The sequence below is a fragment of the Aegilops tauschii genome, chromosome 2 (assembly GCF_002575655.3).
Source record: "Aegilops tauschii subsp. strangulata cultivar AL8/78 chromosome 2, Aet v6.0, whole genome shotgun sequence".
In the NCBI taxonomy this organism is placed as follows: domain Eukaryota; kingdom Viridiplantae; phylum Streptophyta; class Magnoliopsida; order Poales; family Poaceae; genus Aegilops; species Aegilops tauschii.
In genome coordinates, this window is record NC_053036.3 from 176,411,175 (window position 1) to 176,418,638 (window position 7,464).

General features: G+C 46.9%; 1 long non-coding RNA gene across 1 annotated transcript; it reads left to right on the forward strand.

Annotated features, from left to right (window-relative positions):
• The first annotated feature begins 1,438 nt into the window (after positions 1–1,438).
• On the forward strand, positions 1,439–4,526 carry LOC123497049 (uncharacterized). Its single transcript, XR_006669696.2, has 2 exons — positions 1,439–2,898; positions 4,275–4,526. It is a non-coding gene; the product is annotated as an uncharacterized lncRNA (long non-coding RNA).
• Positions 4,527–7,464: the final 2,938 nt, after the last annotated feature.

A 7,464-nucleotide genomic window follows, 5' to 3' on the forward strand; every position in this document is an offset into this window, starting at 1 on the left:
TCGAATCCTCACGCCACAAGTTCACAAGCACAAAAACACCTCAACCTCAGGAGGCTGTTCTTCCCTTGTACTGTTCATCATCAGCCCAAGAGGCAATCCACCGCCACCACACTGGAGTAGGGTATTACACCACAACGGTGGCCCGAACCAGTATAAACCTCGTGTCTTTCTGTGTTGCGAGTTCGTCGAGTTTGTCCGCAAGATCTTAGCGAGCTAGAGCGTAGATCGGTAGGAGGGAAAGACTTCGCGCGCACCCCAGTGTTCGAACCTTAAGGGTTTGCCGGAACCCCACATCCGACAGTCGCCCCTGACCAGAGATCGCCAGCGACCCCTGCAGCCCAGCCACCTCGCTCCAGTGCCCCTCGAGCTTGACCTACCTCTCGGGCGCTGCATTGGGGTTCCTCTGGTGTTGCCTGGACGCTGCTGAGCCCCCGGAGCCGCCTCTCGACGTCGCCTTCTTCCTCTCCGGCAAGTCCCGTCTGCCACCGCCGCTTGCGAGCTCAGTTGCGAGCAGCTCCGGCCATCCCACGGCAAGCCACGGGTACGGGCAGGTGCGCCGTGAACCCCTCTCCATTCCTATCCCTCTGGTTTAGCCCCAAACCCACTCATTGCCGGCGTAAGCTCCGGCGGAGCGCCGCCGCGCTCTGATCTCTCTCTCTCTCTCTCTCTCTCTCTCCTGACGGGTGGGGCCCAGCGTCAGCCTCACCACTCGCGCCCGAAGCGGTACAAGTGGAGGCGTAATCCCTCTTTACGCCATCGACGTCACCCCCCAGTTTTCTAAATTATTCGAATTTAATCAGATTTTGATCAAAACTTTGACCAGCCTCAACTTTTAGCCTATAAGTCCAAATGAGTCGATTCTTTTTGCATTGTGTTTGTTTCAGAAAGCACAAGCAGCACACCTAAAGGTGGAATTTTCCTTGCTGTCTAGAATTTCTGGTGATTTTCATAATGGTTTTTGATATGTTGTTTTGTGGTTTTTAAATATTTTCAGAAGAAGGAACTTGCCTTCAAGACAACCAGGAGGAGTGACCCTCCTCTGTACTAAGGCAAGCCACACCAGCATTTGGATGGTGTCATTTCAATATCTATGAATTTTTCTACTTGAATATGATTTATTATATGAATTTTAAAAATTTGTTAAATACACTAGCACAGATGCCCGTGCGTTGCAACGGGAGAGAAAATTAAAATGTCAATCAAAGCACCTATCAACGTTGCCCGACGAGCAGGGTTGCAGGTGCCGAGGTACAGAAGGAAATTCGTAGCATGCTTTAATATCCATTAGTGTAGTCCATGCATGCATGTTCACTGAATAAATAGGAATGGAACAGTTACATTGATTGATTAGTTTTGCTTTAGCCCTCAGAAGCAACATCTGAGTGAATAGTTAGCAGGGCAGTGCTACCTCAGTCCTCACCAGGGATAAATCCTCAGGTTTGACGCTTTTGTGTCTTTTAAAGACGAAATATTCTTTTAGTAGGAGGCGATGTTCTCGTCGATAGCGAGACGCTTGTGGTGACTTCATTATTTTTAAAACTTGCCAACACGGTATTTCAAATGTGCTCAAATAGATAGGATGTGCGTGTCTGTGCATTTATAAGAGTGAGTGTATGTACGCCTCTGCATCTATTGATATTGTGTTTCAAGTAAAATGTTTTCCTTTACCCTTTAGATGCAGCAATTTAATCGTCGAATGATTTCTAGTGACTCATTCGTGTTGTCACTTTTCATGTTCGCCATTGTCGTTGATAATGGTATGATTTTGATGTTTGTAAGTGCTTTTTTTTTTATAAAGCCGCATTCATGTTCTCTTAAAATGTCTCATTCAGCTCCGCACTATCATCGGGTGAAAGAGTGGTGATACATTGAAACGGGATTTTTTTAATATATTTTCTAAAGATTCAAATGCAAGCGGGTTTTACAAAATGTTATTTATTTGGTTATTCCTTTTTTTGCACTATTTGAACTTTGCCCAAACACAAGCATTTCATATCGACATCAGCTGTTTCGCTAAAACAAAAACACAGTCCCTAATTGCAATTAAAAGGAAAAACCTCGCCGCCGGCCGCATCACAAGTTAATTAAAGAAAAAGGCGATCCAACTTTTTTAGACAAAAAAAGGGCTATCCAACTGATTATACAACAACACACATCAGCCACGTGACCCACGCCCAACCCAAGCCCAACCAGCGACACGTATCAGCCCAACCAGCGACACGTCTCAGCGATTCACATTCATTTCCTTTGATCTGCAAACGTCTAGCGGCTCGTCTCCTTTAACCAGCCCCAAACCAGTCGATCCCCTTTGCTCTCCTCTCTCCCCCCATCTCGATCTCCTCCATCTTCCCCAGCAAGTTCACAAATCCTCCCGTATCTCCATCTTCCCAAATTCCATATAGCCCCCTTGGCTGCAAATCCCGAGTAACCAAGCCGGAGACGCCGCGGGGCTGCCGTTGCAAGAGGAGGACGGGGTGCTGCAAGGCGCTGCCGCCGTCTCAACAGGCGCCGCCGCCGTCTCAACAAGGGCACTACTGCCACTGCCGGACTGCAAGGGAGGCCGCTATTTCTCCCTCCATCTATCTGTGATGTCTGCATCTAGATTGCTATACCATGCAGCCGAGCAGTCTGTTGTTTGAAGGGCCGCCCCGGTTTCCTTTGGTCATTCTCTGAAATCTTGTGCAGCTTTTTGGCCGCCCCAGGTTTCTTTCGGTCTATTCCTCACCCCATCTCCCTCTGATGTCTGCCTCACCCTGCATTCCCCTTCTAGTTCGTTCGTTCGTTCCCTTCCCCTTCCCTGGGAAGAAGGGTACCACCTATGCCTCACCCTCTGCACCTTTATTTAATGATTTCTGTCGCCTCTTGCTGAATCCCTCTTGTTGAATCACCATGGCACAGGTATATGAATCCATCAGATTAGGTTGAAAGGAGCAATTTGGGATTATGCAAGCAGCGGTGCTAAATCACAGGGGTGTTTTTGCAAAAAAACAAAACGTTATCCATCAGTACAACAGTTTAAGTAGGATGGCGGGTTAATTTCTCAGAAACAGGCGGACTTTTTTGCAAAAAGGCCGATGACGGATGGAATCGCTTGTTTATTATTAGGGAAAGATATGATTGCTTGCTAGTTATTTTGTCATGCTTGAAATGCTTGTTTAAGTTACTGATTGAATGCATGGACTAGTTTGGTTTAGTAGAATAAAATTTTGCTTTAGTTATATAGCTATGATAAATAATGATAGTTCTCTTGCTAGTTATATTTTCATATAAATTATGAGTCAATAAAAATATTGCATGATAATAAAACTTGAGGTAGAACCAGTAAAGTTTAATCTTGAGTAGTGCAAGAACGTTATGTTGATAAGTTTGATCCGTGCATGGGAGTTGCATGCTTTGCATGTCGAGTAGTTGCATGATCACGGCATCGTATGACTTGGTAGTTTAAATTTTTATTCAAGTTAAACCTGTTAATAATGTCCAACTTGAATATGATGTTGATCAAGTCATGGTGCCTTTAAATCGGGTTTTCTCAGTGCGACCACATTTACCTTGTGGGAGGTCTTGATTCGATCATTTGTTGTGCCTCTCGCCGGTGCCTCCAATGAGGGAAGGTTATGGGCGTGCATACCCTGGCCCAGTAAGCAGACATAACCTTGTGTGTCCGTTTGTTTTTATGGTACCCTGTCCCCGTTTGGGACCGTTTTGCCACGACGGTGGCCGTTGGTGTCTTTGCTAGACACGGGGCCACCCAGGACATAGCCCTGAGAGGGAGTTTGTCGGAGTGGCCGGGAGAGTGTCATGACAAGGGGAGGGTTTTGTCAAAATGCCGTTGGTCCACCCGAATGGGAGGGTGAGTCCTGGATTCCGTGGTGTGGGTAAAGTGCACTACCTCTACAGAGTGTATTAAATCTATCGATAGTCGCGTCCTCGGTTATGGATACAACTCGGAAGTAAGTCACACCATGGATCACCTTTTATAATTAATCTTGCACACTAACTAACTGTTGATGGCACTGATGAATCTGGAGATCATGAGCTGATCTTGAGTGATTGGTTTCAGTTGTGATTCGGGTATGATCACCGTTTGGTTACGAGGTAACCCATCTGGTAAGCGAGTCCGTGGGACTCGGTGCATATTTTGGTTTCACTGCATTAGTAGTATTGCTCGCATTGCATTAACCTGATTAATGGTCATGATATTGTTTGTCATTATGTTTATGTTTGTTGTGAGGTTGCAAGTACATTTAATGTACTGATCTGGCGTGTCATGCCAGTTTTCAGGCAAGTCGTCTCGCATTGGAGAGCTTCCCGCGTCTAGGCTGTGTCCACGTCGGTGTCCCTGTGCTATGGAGTTCCACTTCGTCGTTTTTTCGCTGCCGCGTAGTTCGTGTTATCGAGGCCCATTTATGTTCATTAAATAATGTACATACTGTTCAGCCGCGTCATGTGTGCCGCTTGGCCCCTTATCTCGATGTAATATCAGACTCGTGTAATCCGCTAGCATTAATAAAGCGGTTGTTTCTGTATCATGTTGTTGTATGTTGCCAGAAGACTTGATCTCTGGACTGGCAATGCAAGGTAAACCGGTTGCTCTGAGCTGGGGTGCCACACATATGTTCTATACTTGTACTATTACAGATGGTAAAGAAAGAGGCGACAGACATTCCAGTTGTTGAACAAGGTGAAGCGGAATGGCCCTATTGTGCTCTCCTGGATGCAGAAGGCATGCAGAACTCTAGTCCAACCCCTTATGATGGCCGGCCGCCAATCATGTAGTTTGAGAGGTAATCTTGAGTAAACTGTTTCAGGATCCATTGCAAAAGAAAAACCATTCAGATATTGTCATCTAACACAACTCATTACGGGCAGTAAAAAGAAGGCTACAACGTTCTTACTTACCATCCTACAGTTCACTGTTTTCTTGCATAAAGTGTAAACAAATAGTTCGATTGACATCTTTTGACCCATTTTAGTAACAATCTTTATCAGTTTCCTCACTTGATGCTGGTTCATGAATATCTCATTGCCCCATACGCAGAAAAGGTCGAAGTGTGGATCTTTGGCAATGATATATGTACATAAAAGCACCAAATTAATATTAGAAGCTAAACAACAATTGAAAAATAATGTAGTACAACACTCCATCCATCCCATTATATAAGATTTTATTACATGTATATCTAGACATCATCAGAACATTAAGGTAACACTTTTCCTTGTTGCTATGTAGCCTGGGATTGCATATTTAGTCATTCAGTACAATGCATGTTGCTAAACAACAATTGAAAAATGAAAAGGCATGTTAACTGCAATATCCTTAACAGCAACCAAATATCGTAATTCATAGTGGTATTGTTGAAATTCTTATTGATGAAATTGAACTGCACAGCAAATAGTTGCACATATAGAGCATCGCATTGTGAAGAACTGAAATAAACAAGTCATAAGGACATCTCTAGGTGATCCTTAAAAAGTTAAAGGACTAAAACACTTAGTGGATATATATATACTCTAGCAACTTTTGGCCTTTTCTAGTCGATCCCCTAAACTTAAGGTTGTAAACTTCAATTTGATCAATTTCAAAGCAGGTTCAACGGAAAGTAGCATGCATTCAAACATAAACATAGATAGTTTGCATAACCGAACATAAAACATAAATTTAAACTAAGCTAAACTACTTTCGATCGAAGTAGAGGTCGAGCCATTCCTTCCTCGTCATGTACGGTGTGCCGCGAGCCGAGTCCGGGCCAGTACTGTCGTCGGGGTCGTTGGGGAAGGCACTCCTCCACTCGTCGACCTCGATCTCCTCGTCCTCGGGGCCCACCTCGACGCCCTCCGCGCCGCCGTCGCCTTCGACCTCGTCATCAGAGGACAGCGCGATAACCTCGCCGCCCTCCGCTCTGCTGTCCTCGCCGCCTTCGACCTCGTCATCGGAGGAGAGCGCGATAACCTCGCCGCCCTCTGCACCGGCAAAGATCGCCCACTCCGCCTCCACGAGCTCCAGGTGCTGCCGGCGGAGCTCTTGCATGTAGGCCTCGTCGGCGGCCTCAGCCTCGAGACGCTCCCACGCCTCACGGTCCTCCCACGCCATAGCCGAGCTCACCACCCCTGGCTCCGGCGGAACGAGGTGGGCCGGACGTGTGCCGAAGGGCAAATTGAGCCTAGCCGTCACGCCATGGTAGCGGACCCGCCAGCGGTCGTACTCCATGGCCGCGAGCTCGGCCATGTGGAAGCTACGGAGCCACTAGCGGGTGTGGGTCTCTCGATTTGTAATCTCGGTGACCCACGTCCCCCACCGCCGCTGCCAGACCCCGAAGTAGGACTTCATCGGCTGCCGGGTCCGGGGGAGGACGGGGAAGTCCTCGAACCGGCGTAGGAGCGCGGCGGCGGGCGGATCGGGGGACTAGCGACGGCAGATCGGGCCCGCGGAGGACGACGGGGACACCTCGGCGGCCACCTCACCGGCGTCGGGCGAAAAGGCCGCGATAAACCTCTTTTTGGCCATTGGCTACTTGAGCTCCCCGGCACACAGGCATAGGTTGAGGATGGAGGCGCCGGCGATGGCGGTGACCTACCAATGGTTTCAAGGGTTGTGCATGTCTGTGTGAGCGGAGGTTATGTTTGAGGAAATACTGGGGCAACTGAAAATTTTACTAGGCAGAAGTAACAAGGCGGGGCTACTGAAAATTTGGATCAAGGGCGAGCAGATATTTTTGAGATTGCGAGGGATGCAGAGACGGGAGTAAAATGCCGGGGCTACTGAAAATTTGAATCAAGGGACTGAAGCAGAGCGGGAGTAACAGACATCGCACACGGTTCGCACATAGTAATCGTGGGCTATCAAACTTTAAAACCTTCCAGGCGGTAGATATTTTCGAGATTCCGAGGGATGCAGAGGCGGGAGGTTTGGGGGAGCGAGCTAGTATGCTTGACACGCCGGCTGTGGACTGTAGCCGATGCACCTTCTCGTGTAAGCCATAGGCGTACTATACACCGACGGTGCTCCAAGATATTTTGTACATCTCACACGGTTGGTGAGAATAAACTGTGTGGGATCTACTTGATTTGAATTACAAAATGGGGTCACAGCGGCAATGGACGGTGTTTGAATTGCTAGACCTTTTATCTGCAGTGAACATGCAACTGTATGTGTGTCGTAAAAGAATTGGAATTATTCAGGGTTCGTTTAGACATTTCATACATTAAACTAGTTTTCTAGCCATTACAGGTGCACAATTCAAAAGTAAACTACATGCACATGCTCCGGTGCATACAAATTGGTTGAAAAAACAAATATGTCTCCTTCAGTGCATGCTTAGGTCCCACGGAAGAAATGAGAATGAATTTTTCGGGGTTCGTTTCGCCTTTTTTATACATTAACTGGGTTTTCTAGGCATTTTATGTGCATAATTCAAATTTGAACTACAAGCACATGCTCCAACGCACCAAAGTTGGTTCAAAAAT